The 21,816-nt window shown below is 40.8% G+C and overlaps 1 protein-coding gene across 4 annotated transcripts in view; it reads right to left on the reverse strand.

The window, feature by feature from the left end:
* Positions 1-21,816, reverse strand: part of APLP2 (amyloid beta precursor like protein 2) — an 86,754-nt gene that overhangs the window by 38,037 nt on the left and 26,901 nt on the right. The gene's annotated exons all lie outside the window — the stretch shown is intronic.

The following is a 21,816-nucleotide window of genomic DNA, read 5'->3' on the forward strand; positions in this document are numbered from 1 at the left end:
CAGCGTACAGAAAGGAATTTAACTGAGGCTTGGGTATGGAGGTGGTCAGGGAAGTCTCCTGAAGACAGCAGCACTTGAGAGCATCACGTGGTGGGAACGTAGACTGGAGGCAGACAGCAGTGAGAGAAGGGAGGAGAGGCATGCGGGGGCAAGGCTAGACAGTGTGCACACCAAGAAAGGACTTCCATCTTTATCCTGAGGTGCTGAGAGTTTTTGTTTTGTTTTTTTGCTTTCTTTATTTTTCTATTTTTTTTAAAATTTTTTAGCATTTATTTACAATTGAGAGACAGAGACAGAACATGAGCATGGGAGAGACCGAAGAGACGGGGAGATACAGAATCTGAAGCAGCTCCAGGCTCTGAGCTGTCAACACAGAGCCCAATGCGGGACTCAAACTCACAAACCGAGAGATCATGACCTGAGTTGAAGTCGGACACTTAACCAACTGGGCCAACCAGGTGCCCCTGCTTTCTTTATTTTGAGAGAGAGAGAGCAGGAGTGAGTGACCATGAGCAGGGATTAGACACAGAGAGAGGGAGACAAAGAATCCCAAGCAGGCTCTGCGCTGTTAGCACAGAGCTTGATGTAAGGCTCTAAATCATGAACCATGAGATCGTGACCCGAGCCAAAACCCGAGAGTTGGATGCTTAACCGACTGAGCCATCCAGGTGCCCCGAGATGCTGAGAGGTTTCAAGCACAAAGTTAATACTGTCAGAATGCAGCTGTGATACTTTTTCTGGCTGCAGGATGGCAAGGAAATTTGGAGAAAGAGAAAGACAGGGAGGGAGACTGGTACCTTGGGCTAAGGCAGTGCAGTGGAGAAACAGATTCAAGGTATCAGACAGCCCGACTGGCAAGCCTTGGTGACAGATTAGCCAGGGAGTCGAGGAAGATGTCAAGCATGGCTTCATTACTCAATGAGGGAATGGCATCATTCACAGAAACAGAACACTGAAAGGGATTTCATGAACAATTTTATCTTGTATTAGATAAAACAATCAATGACTCTACAGTCTTCCTTTGTCTTATATCCTCTTTGTGAAAACATCACAGCCATTACCAGCTCACAAATTACAGGTGAGAAATAACTTTAGGCATGATGACAGTTAAGGCTTCTACTAAGTCTCCTGGTGCAGGAAAACCCCAGGGATCCTAGCATCTAGAAATATGCTAATATTGATGGTTGTATCCACAATGCAGTTTTGTGGTCTCCCCTAATGTAAAAGTACTTTCAAAATTTAAAAAAAAAAAAAAAATTTTTTTAAGTGTTAAAACTTGGCAGATAGGGTTAAGATTGTATGGTCTATCATGTTGCTCTTTTTAAAAAGAGCAATTAACATAAAATGGTTTTCCTATTAACAGAAAGGGTAGCTTTGCCTTTCATAATATATGGAAAATGTGTGCTTTCTAAGCAACTTTCATTTATTTGTGCTGATGGACTACAAAGACATTAATGGCCCTTCCAATCAGGAGACTACATTTGATTTTCAAATACATCATGACCTTTCTCCAGGAAAAGTTTACCATCCTCCATATATTTTGCTTACAAGCTTATTAAAATAAGCCCACTTTCTACCAGTACAGGAGAATGAAACACAAACACTTGTTGGATAGCTAGGAGAACACTAATTTGGGATGAAAATATTGCCAACATCAATCAAAGTTGAAAAAAAACCTCAATTAAATCCAATGAAGAGAACAATTAGCAACTTTATTAAACAGAATTGATTATAGCCCTACTGTGACAAATAATCATTTATTAAAGTACAAGGCAGATCTATATATACCTGCCACATATGAAACTACAGGCTAAGAAGAAGAAAGAATATTTCAGGATAGCTGTGGAAAGGAACACACACTTATTTATAGGCAATACTCTAATGGTATTTTAATTCAAACCAATCACTAAAAGGTGTAAGGATGTATAAGACCAATGTGTTTATTTCTCACAGTGAGTTCAATATGTGTACCAAAATGCCTCTTCTATGGGCCGTTCTTCTTTTGAGAGCCATATCTAAGGATTAAGGCTAGAATTTTAGATCACGACATGGAAGAAGATGGGTATGTACACATATAAAAGGGTTAATACAGAGACAGAGGCAAAGAAACCCCAGGGACACTTTTATCTCCCCAAACCAGAGTTTCCCTAAGTTCTTTCCTTCCTACTTCAAAGCCCAGACAGAAAGAAAATTGAGGAAGAATGATAAATATATAAGCAAGAAAGCCAAATCAATAGGTCAAAAGGAAAGTGTTTCCTAAACCTGCTATAATTGAACCACCACAGCTAAATCTAAAAAATGTTGAGCAAGAATGCATAAATTCTCTTTGGCTTTGCATAATTTTTTTTTAAGATTTTATTTTTAAGTAATTTCTGCACCCAGCATGGGGCTCGAACCCACAACCCCAAGGATCAAGCGTCTCCTGCACCACTGACTGACCCCGCCAGGAGCCCCTGGCCTTGTATATTTTAACATTAAAAGCAGCTATTAAACAAACAGGATTTTGGGTGCCATAGAAGTACTGGGGGCAGAGGGCGGGGCATTAACCTCTTAAATTCCACACATGAATTCAGGTAAGAAAGTGTCGATTAGTTACGTGAACTCACCCAAGCCACAGACATGGATTGGTCAAAACTGTGCAGGCAGCCATTTATCAGCACCAAAGATTATGTTCCACATGTTACTCATTATGGTTGTTGGCTAAAAGACCACAAGAGTTCCAACTGTATAAATGTTCAGTTTATGGGTCAACCACTAAGGTCAATACATCAGTGATGAGTGCATTTGATCTTTGTGCTGAGATGGTCAGCACTGCCTTCCCTAAAGAGAATCTAAAATACCAGAGGTTAAAGCAACAGGAAGAGGCCTAAGCAGCAGCAGCCCCTCACATCAGTTACCACCAAGAAAAAGGAGAGTAACTGGAATCATTCCAGACAACTAATATGCTGCAGTGATTCACTTTTGAGTTCAGAAAGATTAATCCTTGTGGTCATAAGAGACTCTCAAGAAGGTATCATCTGAAATATAAAAAGCCTCTGTGGACCATGTCTAGGAATCAACTAATCAAACATACCCCAACCTTACCTAGGGCATAATAGGATAGGGGTTTTTTCTGTGATGTTTCTACTTCTTTCCTTTGAAAATGCTCTTATTTAATGCACTTCCATTTTCTTAAGCACACACTGTGCCTGGATCCATTACATCAATGTATAAATCAATCTGTTTCCTAATCTAACATGTTACAAATGGGATTTCACTGCCAAGTCAGCACTTCTGATATCCTGTGAACCTGGAATCTTTGACGAAAGAAAATTAATGCCCCACGCTCTGGCACTTAAGCTGGTCTTTGTGATCGGTGCAGATTGCAGCACTTTTAAGGCTTTGAAAACAAATTGCATCAAATGTTTCCCTAGCCCAGTGCTTCCATTTTACTTAATAATTCATTCCTAATAAGAAATTCCATTTTATTAATTTGGCTCAGGGAAAAGAGTTTAGCTATCCGAGGACAGAAATTCAACTTGGTAAAAAGTGCTTCTAGTAACTTGGTTGAAAATCTGAAATGGCTTAAAGCAATAATATAAGTACATCTAAATCTGAGCCTAACTTCACTGAGGGCCTTTAATCATCATCTCAAAGATACAACTCCTGGGCCCACCTAAGCCCCACCTCCCTTCAACAAAGGGGCTCAGGACCAATGCAGCACCCAGTCCAAAGTGAAATCTAAACCCATTATTTCCTTCCTCACTGAAACTCTTGCCCCAGAATCTAATTTGGCTCCAGGGTTTGGGAAAGCGCCTGCTGTGGAGGGAGCATCGTCTAAAGAGGACAGTTTTATCCTCTTACTGAGTGAATCATGTTTCCTTGGATAGGAAGGTGCTGCGTTACAGCCAGGCAAGCGTTCCAGCCCCACCCCGGGAAGGCAAGGTAACCCAGTTCTACCCTAGTGCTCACCAATACTCAACAGAGCACACCTTCGTAGCATCCAGTTACCACCTGCATGTTACAGACAGCAAAAGGCACATCACTCATAATCAAAGACATTCCATTTGTAAAGAGAGAGTCAGTAAAATGACAATCTCTTCATGGATGCCAAGATCCTATATAACATATTCATTCTTGTCCAAGTCTGCATGGCATTTCATGATTCATAAATTAAAATGACAAATCTGGGGGCATCTGGGTGGCCTCAATCAGTTAAGCCTCCGACTTCAGCTCAGGTCATGATCTCACGGTTCGTGGGTTCGAGCCCCATGTCGGGCTCTGGCTGACAGCTCAGAGTCTGCTTTGGATTCTGTGTCTCCCTCTCTCTGCTCCTCCCCTGCTCATGCTCTGTCTCTGCCTCTCTCTCAAAATAAGTATACATTAAAAAAATTTTTTAATGACAAGTCTGTGTCCACAAATCTGCACCTAAGATTTACTTAACTGAACAAAGTATAAAAAATCCATAGTTTCAGGTACCTCTCCAATGTAGTTATTAACTATGAAAGGGAAGACAAATTACTGCACAGTGGACACACTGACACTACCCTCACCAGCAGTAAGCCACGTAAGAGAAGCCACAAGGAAAGGTAAGTAAGGCTGAGGGACTCTTACATTTTAAAAGACTAAGGAGAAATGACAAGTAAATGCAGCATGGGAGCCAAGACAGAATTCTGGGGCAGGAAAAGAATATTAGTGAGAAAAGTGGAGCAAATATTTGAATAAGGTCTGAGTCAGTTAATAATTGTGTACCAACGTTAATCTCCCAGTTTTCAAAACTGCACCACGGTTATGTCAGATGTTAAGATTAAAGGAAGTCCAGAAAGGGTATAGGGGAACTCTGTAGTATTTTTGCAACTTTTTATTTTATTAAAAAAAAAATTTTTTTTTTAATTTTTGAGAGAGGCAGAGTGTGAGTGGGGGAGGGGCAGAGAGAGGAGGAGACACAGAATCAGAAGCAGGCTCCAGACTGTCAGCACAGAGCCCAACACAGGGCTCGAACTCACGAACTGCAAGAGCATGACATGAGCCTAAATCAGACACTTAGCCGACTGAGCCACCCAGGCACCCCCACAACTTTTTAAAAACCACTAAAGTAGGTTGAAAATAAACTGAGCCTGGGTGGCTCAGTCGGTTAAGCATCTGACTCTTGATTTTGGTTCAGGTCGTGATCTCACAGTCATGACATGGAGCCCCGCCCCACTGCTTAAGATTCTCTCTCTCTCTCTCTCTCTCTCTCTCTCTCTCCTTCTCCCTCTGCCCTTCCCCTGCTCGCACATACACATGCACTCTCTCCCAATCAATCAATCAATAAAGGGGTTTGGGTTTTTAAAATCCTGTTCACCACTAGCCTGAATTTTGATTGTGATTGTATGGTTTCAATTGGTCACAAAGAGAAGATACACTTTTAGGTAGGGTTACTAGTAAGTATAATCAGAGCAGGCCCAATACCTGAAAAACAAACCATTCTGAACACACAAGTAGAAAATGTAGAAAACACTAATGTAGAAAAACACTATGTGTACAGATACTAAATTCTCTCCGATGGGAGGACTACTACGATTCTGCCCAGAGCCTAACAAGTAAAAGAGTCCACTTTTGTTACTGTCAAAAGGGTGACTGGAGTTTGAAGCCTTTAAGGTACCTTCATCGGCAGTAAAAAAGTGAAGGTTTCAATTTAAAAAAACGCCAAGCTTCAAACATTTCAACCCACTATTTAATAAAATAGCAGGAAAAAATATAGCAGGATTCTTGTTAAGCATTTTCCAGTTTTAGCAGCAAACTGAGAAAACCTGTTCTTAAAAGTGACAGTTTGTATTACACCAACTGAAAATCCTTGGCCTTTTTTTTTTTTTTTTTAACATTTGAACTTAATTCTGATTAGAAACTGGTGAATTAGGTTTAGGGGGAAAACGCCAAATGCAAAAAGCCATTATTCCTCCACTGTCATATGCCAACTGTTAGGTATTATTTCCACAGGCAGTAATTTATACAAATAATCTCTGCTTTATTAGAGCTCTAAATATTAAAGTATAAATGAAGTATCATTTCCAAGATAAAAAATGGTTTAGACTGTCTCCAAGGCTTTTTATAGGAACACAGTAATTTGTTCATCTGGATTACACTGGTAAGGATCCAAGTCCCAAGATTTAAGAGAGGTCTATCTGTTATTTGTCTCCGAGATGAGAGCCAAGAGTCTTCTATAAAGGAAGTTATTGAAAAATACATAAATACATAATAATTTTATGTAAATGGAAAAAAAAAAGCGGAATGGTGTTTCTGGATCTAAAATTCTCAAGTGGACAGGTTCTTTACTGGTTCCTGTGTTTCTTTTCAATTGCCCGTAATAGCAACTCCAAGAAACTGGCTTTAGCAGGTATGGAGACCTGCCGTGATCAACCATTAGTCCTCTGCTCATTCCACTCCTGACCTCAGAGGAAGTGTGAAATGGTGGCCAAGAAGCAAGGACTCTAAGACAACCGATCGTGACAGAGTTCCAGTCCCATCACTGACTAGCTACGCTGCCTTTGTCAAGTCAACTAACCTCTCTGGACCTCAGTTTCCTCATCTATAAAATGATGATAATAGTAACTACATTACCATAGTGTTGTCTTGAGGTTCAAAGGAGTTAACCTGTGTAAAGTGCTTTGAAATAGGCTTGTTCTATAGAAAAGAGTTCCTCAAATGCTGATGGTCATTGTTATCAGGCTTTAAATTTCTTTTTTTGTAAAACAGAGCTCCTAACATACCTCTGCCTCCGGGGCCTGTTGTGGGGATTCACACGTTAGCACAAAGCACAGCACCTGCCACAGAGCAGCACTCACATGTTAGCAGCACTGTCACTGGCAGATTCATTTCTCTCTGGCTGCAATCACAGAACTGGGGCCTAAATTATGAGTGCACAGGGAAGAACCCATTAAGTCTCCATGGGACTAGTCATCCTCCCAAATCCAGGATGGCAGGAAATGGGCTTAAAAGACCACATGTTCCTTCTTTACCTATTAAATCCAGACATACTTCAAGTCGGCTGCGTTAATACTCCACATTTTCTTTTGTGGGAATTCAGTCACCACAGGCTTACATGAACAATTTAATACCGCCCTACCATGGAAAAGAAAATCACCGGGAGTTGCTGGCTTCCTGGCCCCAGGCCAGCTTCCGGCTGGCACGGAAGCTAGGTCAAGATGAATCTGCAGTTACTACTCAGTCACTACTGCAGTGATCAAAAGCACTATGTAAGTCATTTCTCTAGATGTGTTTTCTGAAGGGAAGGATATTCCCTCAACTTACTAGCTATGCAACCTTATGGAATAACCTCTCTTGACATTCGTTTTCGCTTTTGTGCAACATAAATATGGCGCTACCCAAATTTTAGGTATTCTAATAAACGACACCCACAATATTAACTTTGGACTTTGGTTTACAGTTCACACTACAACAGGCAGAACTCTACTTTCTGCCAACTCCTGATGCCTAAGGAACAAGGCTTCAAAACAAAGACTGCTTCCTCACTGAATCGGAATCTGCAGGATTCGGAAGCCAGGCGGCAATCTGTCATACTCTGAAGGCATGCTAACTGCAGAGGCCAGAAAGCCAGGAGGCTTGAGTATTAATGTAAGATGATCTAAATGGTGTGAACTTGAGCTTAACCTTTGAACTCACTGGCCAGTACTACTTAGTTATTTATTGAGCGTGCTACATAAATAGTGGATGCAGGGTTAGGGGGAATGTACAGGAATGTATTTCCTAAACCTAAAGAGTGAAATGATTTCAAGTAACAGATGCCCAAAGTAATGCTGATTAAATATTAATAATTAATATGTGCAAGGGGAACCTGGGTGACTCAGTCGGTTAAGCGTCCAACTTCGGCTCAGGTCATGATCTTGCAGTTTGTGACTTTCAGCCCTACATCAGGCTGTGTGCTAACAGCTAGAGCCTGGAGCCTGCTTTGGATTCTGTGTTTCTCTCTCTCTCTGCCCCTCCCTAGCTCGCACTCTGTCTCTCTCAAAAAATAAACATTAGGGGCGCCTGGGTGGCGCAGTCGGTTAAGTGTCCGACTTCAGCCAGGTCACGATCTCGCGGTCCGTGAGTTTGAGCCCCGCGTCGGGCTCTGGGCTGATGGCTCAGAGCCTGGAGCCTGTTTCCGATTCTGTGTCTCCCTCTCTCTCTGCCCCTCCCCCGCTCATGCTCTGTCTCTCTCTGTCCCAAAAATAAATAAACGTTGAAAAAAAAAAAATTAAAAAAAAAAAATAAATAAACATTAAAAAAAAATAATAATATGGGGTGACTGGGTGGCTCAGTTAGTTAAGTGGCTGACTTCAGTCATCAGGTCATGATCTCGCGGTTTGTGGGTTCGAGACCCACGTCAGGTTCTGTGCTGACAGCTTGGAGCCTGGAGCCTGCTTCTCTCTCTCTCTCTCTCAAAAATAAACATTAACAATAATATGTTCATGCTAAATCATTCTTACTGATTCACAGATGATAGAAATAATACAAAAATAAACAAAGAAAAAATACAAATGATTGGAGTAAGGAGTATTCTGTGGGGTATCCAAGCACAAAGCTGACAATTTTCTCAGAAACAATAAGCATGCTCCTTGCTTCTGGCTGATCAGATAATATTCTGGCTCTGTAATATTTTATTTCAAGTGCATCAGGTCATAATCATTAAAAATTAGGCACTATTTCAACATTTTTTCAAATGTCTCATGTCCTGAATGTAATAAACTGAATATTGTATTATTCAGATAGGTTCTATTTCACTAAAATATACACACAACTTAATGATTTTACCAAGGTAAAGTTGGGAAACTATTCACATGCCAGCTTTAGCTGAAACACTGACTTTCACATGTTACAACTGCAAACATGAATAGCTAATGCAGAGATCTGAAACTGATTCCATCATCTCTTTTCCTTTCGTATATCCAGGAAAAGAAAAGAAAATAAATCCATGCAGCTGAAAACATTCATGTTCTAATACACAGAATGGTTTTTACTAGCGTTTTTAAAATAGGGGTTCCCTAACACTCATTGGGGGAGGCTAATGAGGTCTAATGCAGGTTTTCAGTGGCCTGAAAAATAAGACGGGTCTGGTGTGTGTGCACATGAATGTATAAAGGTATGGAATTGCTAACTGTGCTCTCTTGACGAAAGAGTGCTCTGAATTCTCAGATTATCTTTTTATCTTTTGCTTTAAAATGTTTTTCATAAAATGATACCAATAGTAAATTTATAGGCTGGTTTTTTAAATATTCATTCTGTAATATTAAGAATTGATGGGGGCGCCTGGGTGGCGCGGTCGGTTAAGCGTCCGACTTCAGCCAGGTCGCGATCTCGCGGTCCGTGAGTTCGAGCCCCGCGTCGGGCTCTGGGCTGATGGCTCAGAGCCTGGAGCCTGTTTTCGATTCCGTGTCTCCCTCTCTCTCTGCCCCTCCCCCGCTCATGCTCTGTCTCTCTCTGTCCCGAAAATAAATAAAAAAGTTGAAAAAAAAATTAAAAAAAAAAAAAAAAGAATTGATGGCCTTATCTAAAAATGTCTTAGTTTTTTTTTTTTTTTTTTACTTTTCAATGAAAACCAAAGGCTTGGTTCTTTATTTCTGAGATTGTGATGTTCAAAGTCAAGAAAAGGCAGAAATTCTTAGGTGAATAACTCATACCTGTTTATAACTAGAAAACTGGACAATATGCCATAATGACTTTTACAGGGCAGAGAGAGGAAATTCACATTTCAAAATACAAACAGCAGTTTCTATATGCTATTCTGCTAAACATTTTACTATGTTTACTAGGTGCAAGCAATATTCAGATACCAATCATGATCTAGCAAATTACTTTAATTTCTAATGTTCATTAAAACAACTCTGAAAATAACAAAAATATGGAAAATCTCGACCCTCCCCAAGTTCAAAGCAAGTCAAAAAGACATCTTTCCTATGATTTATGTAGCATTTAAATTTAAAAGTAAATACAGACTGTATTATCAGCTCACACCAGATCTGCTTGCAGACAATGATTCTTCCTGTCTGGGACCCGTGCCCATGCGCATTATTGTAATTATCAGCAATTTGAAAAAAATAAAGTAATAAAGCTAGTATGAGCTGTTAGTCAGTATGTTTGCTGCTTGCTGCCTCAACCATTAATTAGCCTTCCTGGGTTCGAGCCACCGAACTACTAAATAAATGCATAAAGGAGAAAGGAAATGCTACACGCAACTAAAAAGAATGAATAAAAAGGATGTAAATGTGGACGTGAACACACATGAGCACGAACGCACCCCTACAATGGAAGTATGACGTCACTTTGTGCTGTGGTGGGCCTCTGGGGAGCTGTGTCCATGCTTGCCCTCCCTGGTCCGCTTTCCCCACAGCATTGTGAATCATCTCAGGTCAGAACACACCAATCACTCCTCTGTTCCAGGAGACTCCAAGTCTCCCATACAACCTCTACGTCACTCCATCGCCCCGCCTCAGGCTCAGCACCACCCTTCCCGTCTGTGTGTCTGTACACAAGCCAGGGTCTTTCCAGCCTCAGTCCTCCACCTAGTACTCCCTCCCCGTTCTTCCCTGAGCAGGAGCATTCTCAACGGTCAAGACCCCCCTCACATGTGCATCTTCTGTGGGTCCTTCCTGAGGACAATCCCAACTGGTGTTTTATTCCCCCCTCAAGCAATCTGAAGCTACTTTGCTGGTTCACCTGCATGGTCCACCTCTCTCCGTTAGAACAGGAGTTTCTCAAAAGGAGAGGCCTCTCACATGGCTTTCTAACCACTGATCTGGAAGCAGGACCTGGAAGGCAGTAAGTAGTCATTTACAGCCAAGTGAGTGAATGTCTGACTCTAAAGTCTGTACTTTTGGTTTTTTCTAAGACATTTAAACTAATATTAATTAGCAGATATCATTCAGCAATTCCTAAATGATTAACACTGTACAAGTCTCAAGGCACCTGGGTGGCTCAGTCAGCTGAGCATTAGGATTTCAGCTCAGGCCATGATTTCACAGTTCGTGAGTTCGAGCCCCACATCGGGCTCACTGCTGTCAGCACAGAGCCCACTTCAGATCCTCTGCTCCCCACCTCTCTCTGCCTCTCCCCCACTCGTGCTCACATGTCTCTCTCAAAAAGAGAAATGAAACATTTTTAAAAAAACACTGTACAGGGGCGCCTGGGTGGCTCAGTCGGTTAAACGTCCAACTTCAGCTCAGGTCACGATCTCACGGTCCGTGAGTTCGAGCCCCGCCTCAGGCTCTGGGTTGATGGCTCAGAGCCTGGAGCCTGCTTCCGATTCTATGTTTCCCTCTCTCTCTGCCCCTCCCCCGTTCATGCTCTGTCTCTCTCTGTGTCAAAAATAAATAAACGTTAAAAAAAAAATTAAAAAAAAAAACAAACACTGTACAGGGGCGCCTGGGTGGCTCAGTCAGTTAAGCGTCGAGCCCCGCGTCGGGCTCTGGGCTGATGGCTAGGAGCCTGGAGCCTGCTTCCGATTCTGTGTCTCCCTCTCTCTCTGCCCCTCCCCCATTCATGCTCTGTGTCTGTCTCTGTCTCAAAAATAAACGTTAAAAAAAATTAAAAAAACAAAACACTGTACAAGTTTCAATGAGGCAGATCTATAATGAATGACAAATTAAATGAACAAAAAAAAAGAAACTTACGCAGTATAACAAGTTTCATTTTTTTTTTCCCCCAAAGTAAGTTCTATGTGCAATGTGGGGCTTGAATTTATAACCCTGAGATCAGGATTCCTATGCTCTACTGACTAAGCCAGCCAGGCACCCCAACAAGTTCCATTTTTAAAAAAATGTTTGCCAAGTGCGAGTGCGTCCATGTACACAGTGTAACAAGCCACACAACACAGGCTTGTACTAGAACAGCAGTGCCTCCGCCCTGATGAGCCCAGGCTGCTGAGAGGCAACGCTTCTAGCCTTTTCTCTGCTATTTACCTCCACGCTGCTGAACAGCATAGTTTATTTATTTCTGTATCCTTTTCAGTCCAGACATGATCTAGTAACTCCCTAGGAAAAAACAGTTTCACTCAGAAACCACCATACCCTATGTTCATCCACTCACTTCCCCTTGCCCTGTTGGTCAAACCAATACTCCCATTTACATTATTATACTGTTAAAATGTACTCTGATTACAACTTCTTTGTTAAGCATCTATTTTCCCCCTTAGAGTTAAGGACTGCATCTTTCCTTTTACTGGTGTGGTTTCACATGTACTGACCACTCACTCTCCGAGATTGTCAAAAAGGTCTGCAAAGCTCCCTCAGTACAGCCTGATGCACGAGGTAATCCAATAGTTACGATTTCTTCTTTTTTTTTTTTTTTTAATTTTAAAAGTTTATTTGTTTTTGAGAGAGAGAGTGAACCTGCACACACACAAGTAGGAGAGGGGCAGAGAGGGAGAGGGAATACCAAGCAGGCTCTGCATGACCAGTGCAGAGCCTGATGCAGGGCTTGAACCAACGAACCATGAGATCATGACTTAAGCCAAAGTAAGTCACTTGATGGACCTAGCCACCCAGGCTCCCCTCGATTCTTTCTTTTCTTTCTTTCTTCCTTCCTTCCTTTTATTTCTTTCTTTTAGTGTCTGATTTTGAGAGAGAGAGAGACAGAGAAAGAGAGACAGAGCATGGGTGGGAGATGGGCAGAGAGAGAGACACAGAATGCAAAGCAGGCTCCAGGCTACACAACAGAGCCCAGCACAGGGCTTGAACTCATGAGTCATGAGATCATGACCTGAGCGGAAATCGGACTCTCAACTGAGCCACCCAGGCACCCCTCAATTCCTTCTTTCTTTAAGACAGGACTCCCTCAGGCCTGCCATTTCTCCCGCTTCATCTACAGGGACTATTCTCTAGACCTGGACACAGCAGACACAGCTGCCATTCCTGGGACTTTGATCACAAATTCCTTCCACCTTCCTCCTATTCCCTGACTCAGTACTTTCCTCTGTCTTGACCTACTGCCTACTTTAGTTTAGACAGCTTCCCAAGAAAGGGTATGCACACATATTATCACTGATTTGGATGAGACCTAAAATGTAAGCTGGACACAATTTTTCCTTAGAATTTAAGGTGTGGAGCTACTGTCTTCTAGCTTCTAGCATTGCTGCTGATAAATATAAGACAAATTTGATTCCTAATCTTTTGTGCAGGTCTGCTTCTTTCTATATGAAAGTAAGTTCTAAGACTCCTCCCAATTTTTGGTATTGTGACATTTAAACATAATGTGCCTTGGTGTGGGTTTCTGTCCCTGAACTGAGGTTTTGATGGGCCAGGTCAACCTGGACACACTGAGTCCTACATGTCTCCTCATTCGCTTTCTGAAATTCTTATTACTTGCATCTTTGACCTTCTATATTAATCCCCTGCTTTCCCTATTGTTTCCTTTCCAGTTTCTTATTCTTCCTCTGAAAGATTCCTATTCAATTTTTTTTAGTGTTTACTTTTGAGAGAGAAACAGTGTGAGCAGGGGAGGGGCAGAAAGAGAAGAAGACAGAAAATCCAAAGAAGGCTCAGCTGTCAGCACAAAGCCTGATGTGGGGCTCAAACCCATGAACTGTGAGCTTGTGACCTGAGCTGAAGTTGGACACTCAACCGCACAGCCACCCAGGCACACCATGATTAGATTTCTGGTATCACACTTCTCATCTTTGAGAACTCTCCCTTGTTCTCTGCCTTATTTTACTGAAAACTATTATGTCATAGATGCAATACCCTCCCCTCTTTGAAGTAAATATCAAGAACTTACCTATCTGAAGTTATTTGTTCCCTGCAATGTCTTCAAGTTCTTTTCCCTCATCTATTTTCGTTCTTGATCATGTTCAAGGCATTCCTGAAATCTTTGGTGTTTCTCAGCCATCTAATTCAATATTTGAGAAGGGGGCACTACAGGGGAGGAGTTAAGATGGCAGAGGAGCACAGAAACCCTGAGCTTGTCTTCTATCTGATATGCAGTCAGATCAGCCCCAAACCATTTTGAACACCTAGGAAATTGATCTGAGAATTAACACTGCAATCTGCATAACCTGAGTCACAGAGTTGGGCAGAAAGAGAAAATTTTATTTTTATTTTTATATATTTTTACTTAAAATTTTTTTATTCTATTTCACTTTATTTCATTTTATTCTATTCTATTATATAAAATTTTTTTCAATTTTTAAATTTTTCCTTACCTTCTTTCTCTTCTTTCCCTATTTTGTCTATTCTATCAAGCTTCTTTCAACAAGCAGACCAAAACACACCTAATATATAGCTTCCTTTATTTGATTTTTTAGTTTGCTTTTAATTTTTAATTTCTTACTGTATTTTTTTCCTCCAAAATGACAAAACAAAGGAATTCACCCCAAAAGAAAGAAAAGGAAAAACAACAGTCAGGGGCTTAATCAACACAGATATAAGCAAGATGTCTGAACTAGAATTTAGAAACAAGATAATAAGAATATCAGATGGGGTTAAAAAAAAAAAGCACAGAATTCCTTTCTGAGGAGATAAAAGAAGTAAAATCTAGTCAAGACGGAATTAAAAGTGCTATAATCGAAATCCAATGTCAAATGGATGCCACAGCAGCAAGGATGGATTAAGCAGAGCAGCAAATCAGCAATTTGGAACGTAAATATGTGGAGAATAATGAAGCAGGAAAAAAAGAGAGAAACAAAGGCAAAATATCATGATTGAAGACTTAGAGAACTCAGTTACTTATTAAAAAGGAATAATATCCAAAACATAGAAGTCACACAAGATGAAGAGAGAGAAAAAGGGGCAGAAGGTTTATGTGAGCAAATTATAGGAGAAAACTAATCTCGGGAAGGACACAGACATCAAAATCCAAGAAGCACAGAGAACTCCCATTAGATTCAACAAAAACCAACCATCACCAAGGCATAGCATAGTCTAATTTGCAAACTACACAGGCAAGGAAAGAATTATGAAAGCAGCAAGGGAAAAAAAGTCCTTAACCTGTAAGAAAAGACAGAGCAGGTTCACAGCAGACCAATCCACAGAAACTTGGCAGGCCAGAAAGGAGTGGCAAGATATATTCAATGTGCTGAATCACAAAAATATGCAGCCAAGAATTCTTTATGCAGCATAGCTGTTATTCAAAATAGGAGAGATAAAGAGTCTCCCAAAAAACCAAAGGAGTTCATGACCACTAAGCAGCTCTGCAAGAAATTTTAAGGAAGACCTTTGAGTGATGAAAAGACAAAACAAAAAACATCCAAAACAACAAAGACAAGAAAGTGCCGGAGAACATAACCAGAAACACCAACTCAAAAGGCAATGCAATGGTGCTAAATTCTTATCTTTCAGTATCACTCTAAATGTCAATGGACTAACCGCTCCAATCAAAGACAAGGTATCAGGGGCACCTGGGTGACTCAGTCAGTTAAGTGTCCCACTTCAGCTCAGGTCATGATCTCACAGTCCATGGGTTCCAGCCCCATATCGGGCTCTGTGCTGACAGCTCAGAGCCTAGAGCCTGCTTCAAATTCTGTGTCTCCCTCTCTCTCTGCCCCTCCCCTGGTCATACTCTGTCTCTCTCTCAAAAATAAACAAACATTAAAAATATTATTTAAAAAAAGGCATAGGGTATCAGAACAGGTAAGAAAACGAGACCCATCTATATGTTGCTTACAAGACTCATTTTAGACCTAAAGACACCTGCAGATTGAAAGTAAGGGGATGGAGAATGATCTATCATGCTAATGGCCATCAAAAGAAAACTGGAATAACCATACTTTATCAGACATACTAGATTTTAAAATAAAGACTGTAATAACAAATGAAGAAAGGCATTCTATTATAATTAAGGGGTCTACCCACCAAGGAGATCTAACAATTGTAATATTTATACCCCCAATATGGAAGAACCCAAATATGTAAATCAATTAATCACAAACATAAAGAAATTCATTGATAATAATACCATAATAGTAGGGGACTTTAATACCCCTTACAACGATGGACAGATCATCTCAGCAGAAAATCAACAGGAAACGATGACTGAATGACACACTGGAAAGAATGGACTTAACAGATATATTCAGAACATTTCATCCTAAAGCAGCAGAATACACGTTCCTCTTGAGTGCACATGGAACATTCTTCAGAATAGATCACATACTGGGTCACAAATCAACCCTCAACAAGTACAAAAGGATTGAGATCGTACCTTACATATTTTCAGACCACAACACTATGAAACTCGAAATCAACCACAGGGAAAAATTTGGAAAAACCACGAATACCTGGAGATTTAAAAACATCCTACTAAAGAATGAATGGGCTCACCAAGAAATTAAAGAGGAAAATAAAAAGTACATGAAAGCCAATGAGAAAACACAACATCCCAAAACCTCTGGGATGCAGCAAAGGTGGTCATAAGAGGGAAATATATAGCAATCCAGGCCTTCCTAAAAAAGAAAGAAAGGTCTCAAATACACAACCTAACCTTACACCTTAAAAAGCTGGAAAAAAAAAAAACAGCAAATAAAGCCCAAAACCAGCAGAAGAAGGGAAATAATAAAGATTAGAGCAGAAATCAATGATATCAAAATCAAAAAAACAGTAGAACAGATCAATGAAACCAAGAGCTGGTTCTTTGAAAGATTAACAAAACTAATAAAACCCTAGCCAGATTGATCAAAAATAAAAATGAAAGGTCCCAAATAAATAAAATCACAAATGAAAGAAGAGAAATCAAAACCAACACCACAGAAATACAAACAACAATAAGAGAATATTAGGAGCAATTATATGCCAATAAATTGGGCAACCTGGAAGAAATGGACAAATTCCTAGAAACATACAAACTACCAAAACAGAAACAGGAAGAAATAGAAAATTTGAACAGACCCATAACCAGTAAAGAAATTGAATCAGCAATCAAAAATTTCCAACAAATATTTGGCTTTCCAAGGGGACCTGATGGCTTTCCAGGGGAATTCTACCAAACATTTAAAGAAGAGTTAACACCTATTCTTTTGAAGCTGTTCCAAAAAACAGAAATGGAGGAAAACCCAAACTCATTCTACAAGGGCAGCATTACCTGGATTCCAAAACCAAAGATCCCACTAAAAAGGAGAACTACAGACCAATTTCCTTGATGAACATGGTGGCAAAAATTCTCTTGGGGTGCCTGGGTGACTCAGTTGGTTAAGTGTCCAACTTTGGCTCAGGTCATGATCTCATGGCTCGTGAGGTTGAGCCCCACACAGAGCCTGGAGGCTGTTTCAGATTCTGTCTCCCTCTTTCTCTGTCCCCTCCCTTGCTTGCGCTCAGTCTCTCTCTCTCAAATATAAACATTAAAAAAATTTTTTTTTTAGTTCTGAACAAGATACTAGCAAACCGGATCCAACCAACACATTAAAAGAATTATTCACCATGATCAAGTGGGATTTATTCCTGGGATGCAGGGCTGGTTCAATATCTGCAAATCAATGTGATATATCACATTAATAAAAGAAAGGCTTTAAGAACCACAGGATCCTCTCAATAGATGTTGAAAAAGCACCTGACAAAATACAGCATACTTTCTTGTTAAAAACCCTCCAGAAAGTAGGGAAAGAAGGATCATACCTCAAGATCATAAAGGCCATATACAAAAGACCCATCACAAATATCATCCTCAATGGGGAAAAACTGAGAGCTTTCTCCCTAAGGTCAGGAACACAAGGATGTCCACTCTCACAACTGTTACATTCAACATAGTGTTGGAAGTCCTAGCCTTAGCAATCAGACAGCTAAAAGAAATAAAAGGCATCCAAATTGGCAAAGAGGAAGTCAAACTTTCACTCTGTGGAAAACCCAAAAGACTCCACCAAAAAAGCTGCTAGAACTGATCCATGAATTCAGCAAAGTCACAGGATACAAAAATCAATGTAGAGAAATCGGTTGCATTTCTACACACCAATAATGAAGCAGCAGAACGATAAAGCAAGGAATCGATCCCATTTACAACTGCATCAAAAACCATAAAATACCTAGGAATAAAACTAACCAAAGGGGTGAAAAATCTATACACTGAAAATCTACAGAAAGTTTATGAAAAAAATTGAAACACACACACACACAAAAACATTCCATGCTCATGGATTGGAAGAACAAATACTGTTAAAATGTCAATACTACCTAGAACAATCTACATATTCAATGAAATCCCTATCAAAATAACACCAGCATTCTTCACAGAGCTAGAACAAACAATCCTAAAATTTGTATGGAACCAGAAAAGACTCTGAATAGCCAAAGCAATACTGAAAAGAAAACCAAAGCTGGAAGCATCACAACTCTGGACTTCAAGTTATACATTACAAAGCTGTAATCATCAAGACAGTATGGTACTGGCACAAGAACAGACACATTGATAAATGGAACAGAATAGAGAACCCAAAAATGGATGCACAAAATATGGCCGACTATCTTTGACAAAGCAGGAAAGAATATCCAATGGAAAAAAGTCTCTTCAGCAAATGGTGTTGGGAAAACTGGACAGCGACATGCAGAACGAGCCTGGACCACTTTCTTACACCATACACAAAAATAAACTCAAAATGGATGAAAGACTTAAAAGCAAGACAGGAAGTCATCAAAATCCTATAGAAGAAAACAGGCAACAACCTCTTTGACCTCAGCCGCAGCATCTTCTTACTTGACACGTCTCCAGAGGCATGGGAAACAAAAGCAAAAATGAACAATTGGGACCACATTAAGATAAAAAGCTTCGCATAGCGAAAGAAACAATAAGCAAAACTAAAAGGCAACCAACAGAATGGGAGAAGATATTTGCAAATGACGTATCTAATAAAGGGTTAGTATCCAAAATCTGTAAAGAACTTATCAAACTCAACGCCCACGAAACAATCCAGTGAAGAAATGGGCAAAAGACATGAATAGACACTTTTCTAAAGAAGACATCCAGATGGCTAACAGACACATGAAAAGATGCTCAACATCACTCCTCATCAGGGAAATGCAAATCAAAATCACAATGAGATACCACCTCACACCTGTCAGAATGGCTAAAATTAACAACTCAGGCAACAACAGATATTGGTGAGGATGAGGACAAAGAGGATCTCTTTTGCATTGTTGGTGGGAATGCAAGCTGGTGCAGCCTCTTGGACAACAGTATGGAGGTTCTTCAAAAAATTAAAAATAGAACCAACCTAGAACCCAGCAATTACACTACTAGGTATTTTATTCAAAGGATACAGGAGTGCTGATTCAAAGGGGCACATGCACCCCAAGGTTTATAGCAGCACTATCGATAACAGCCAAAGTATGGAAAGAGCCCAAATGTCCACTGACTGATGAAAGGGTAAAGAAGATGTGTGTGTATGTATGTACACACACACACACACACACACACACACACACACTGGAGTATTACTCGGTGATCAAAAAGAATGAAATCTTGCCATTTGCAATAATGTGGATGGAACTACAGGGTATGATGTAAGTGAAATAAGTCAGGCAGAGAAAGACAAATATATGATTTCACTCACATGTGGAATTTAAGACATAAAACAGATAAACATAAGGCAAGGGAAGCAAAAATAATATAAAAACAGAGAGGGAGACAAACCATAAGAGACTCTTAAATACAGAAAACAAACTGAGGGTTGATGGTGGGATGTTGGGTGGGGGGAAAGGCTAAGTGGGGAAGGGGAATTAAAGAGGACACTTGTTGGGATGAGCACTAGGTGTTATATGTAAGTGAGAATCACTAAAGCCTATTCCTAAAATTGTTATTACGGTACATACATGTTAACTAACTTGGATTTAAGTTGATCATCATCATCATCATCATCATCATCATCATAGAAAAAGAAGGGAGCACTACAGAGCTGGTTAGTTTTCTGCATGTGGACAGAACCAGTCAATAAGTGACCTCTCTGGAGAGGAATGCCACAAGTCCCCTGTCTGGGGCCCACCAGCTTGGCTGTGTTAAGGAAACTGCCACCTCTTAGCCCCTCATCTATTGCTGAGCCTGCCACCCCCAGCTAAACCAGGAAAACTCTTTTCCTGGGGTGTACAGTTCTCATTCCTCAGTCAAATCCTGCTCTGCAAATCAGTTTGCTTTTAGCTGGCCTCTCCCCTTGCATTTAGGTTTCAGTTTCCTCTGGCCTGGTAATAACTCAGCTACTCAGGCCCATCTGCTTTCCATTTTCAAGATTCTGTGGACATCTCTCCTTCTCTCCAGTCCTTTGTCCCTGTTGGCCTATTCATGTATTAAATATATCAAAAGATTAGCTGCATTCTCTTATCAGGACAGAGTCAGAGTCAGAATAGCTAGAATCATCCACCTGAATCTTCTGAGATGCAACAATTCAAAAGCTACTAAATATAGTTGAAGAGATAGGAAAGTATTAACAAGATCATAAGCTTTTGTTTTTGATTATTTAAACATAATGCACATTGATGGGGTGCCTGCGTAGCTCCGCTGGTTGGGTGTCCAACTTCGGCTCAGGTCTTGATCTCATGGTTTGTTAGTTCGATTCCCGTGTCGGGCTCTGTGCTGACAGCTCAGAGCCTGGAGCCTGCTTTGGATTCTGTGTTTCATTCTGTCTCTGCCCCTCCCCAACTTGTGCTATGTCTCTCAAAAATAGATAAATGTAAAAGAAAAAAAACTTAAACATAATGCCCATTGAGAAAATAAAAGTCTGATTCTTTACTCACATTATTTCATTAGATCACTTTACAAGTATGTTACAGTCAACATACTATTGGTTGAACTACATCCCCACCAAAACTCAATATGTGCATTCTTTTTTTTTTTTTTTTTAATTTTTTTTTTCAACGTTTATTTATTTTTGGGACAGTGAGAGACAGAGCATGAACGGGGGAGGGGCAGAGAGAGAGGAAGACACAGAATCAGAAACAGGCTCCAGGCTCTGAGCCATCAGCCCAGAGCCTGACGCGGGGCTCGAACTCACGGACCGCGAAATCGTGACCTGGCTGAAGTCGGACGCTTAACCGACTGCGCCACCCAGGCGCCCCAATATGTGCATTCTTAACCCCACTACCTTCAAATGTGATGTTACTTGGAAATAAGGTCACTGCAGATGTAATTAAGATGAGGTCATGCTGGATTAGGGTGGGCCCCTAATCCAATATGCCTGATGCCTTTATAAGAAAGGAAATATACAGGCTCCAGCCAGGGTGGCTCAGTCAGTTAAGCGTCCAACTCTTGATTCCGGCTCAGGTCATGATCTTATGGTTTGTGGGATCCAGCCCCGCATCAGGTTCAGTGTCGACAGCACAGAGCCTGCTTGGGATTCTTTGTCTCCCACTCTCTCTCTCTCTCTGCCCCGCCCCCCCCAATCTCTCTCTAAATAAATAGACTTTTAAAAAGGGGAATGCAGGGGCACTTGGGTGGCTCAGCTGGTTAAGTGTCTGACTTCGGCTCAGGTCATGATCTCACAGTTCGTGCGTTCAAGCCCCATGTCGTGCTCTATGCTCACAGCTCAGAGCCTAAAGCCCGATTCAGATTCTATGTCTCCCTCTCTCTCTGCCCCTCCTCTGCTCACGCTCTCCCTCTCTCGCTCAAAAATAAACATTAAAAAAATAAATAAAAAGGGGAATGTAAAGACACACACACACACACACACACACACACACACACACACACACACACACACTCACACACGGAGAACGCCATGGAGCCTAAGCTGACAAAAGCCAAGACCTGCCAGAAACTAGGAGAGGGGTCTGGAACAGATCCTGCTAATAGCACTTTCAGAGGGAGCATAGCCCTACCCTACTGACAACTTGGGTCTTGGACTTCTACCCTCCAGAACAGTCCAACAATACATTTCTCTTCCTTAAGCCACTCAGT

Source organism: Puma concolor, chromosome D1 (assembly GCF_028749965.1).
Source record: "Puma concolor isolate L17-30 chromosome D1, mPumCon1.1.hap2, whole genome shotgun sequence".
Taxonomy (NCBI): Eukaryota; Metazoa; Chordata; class Mammalia; order Carnivora; family Felidae; genus Puma; species Puma concolor.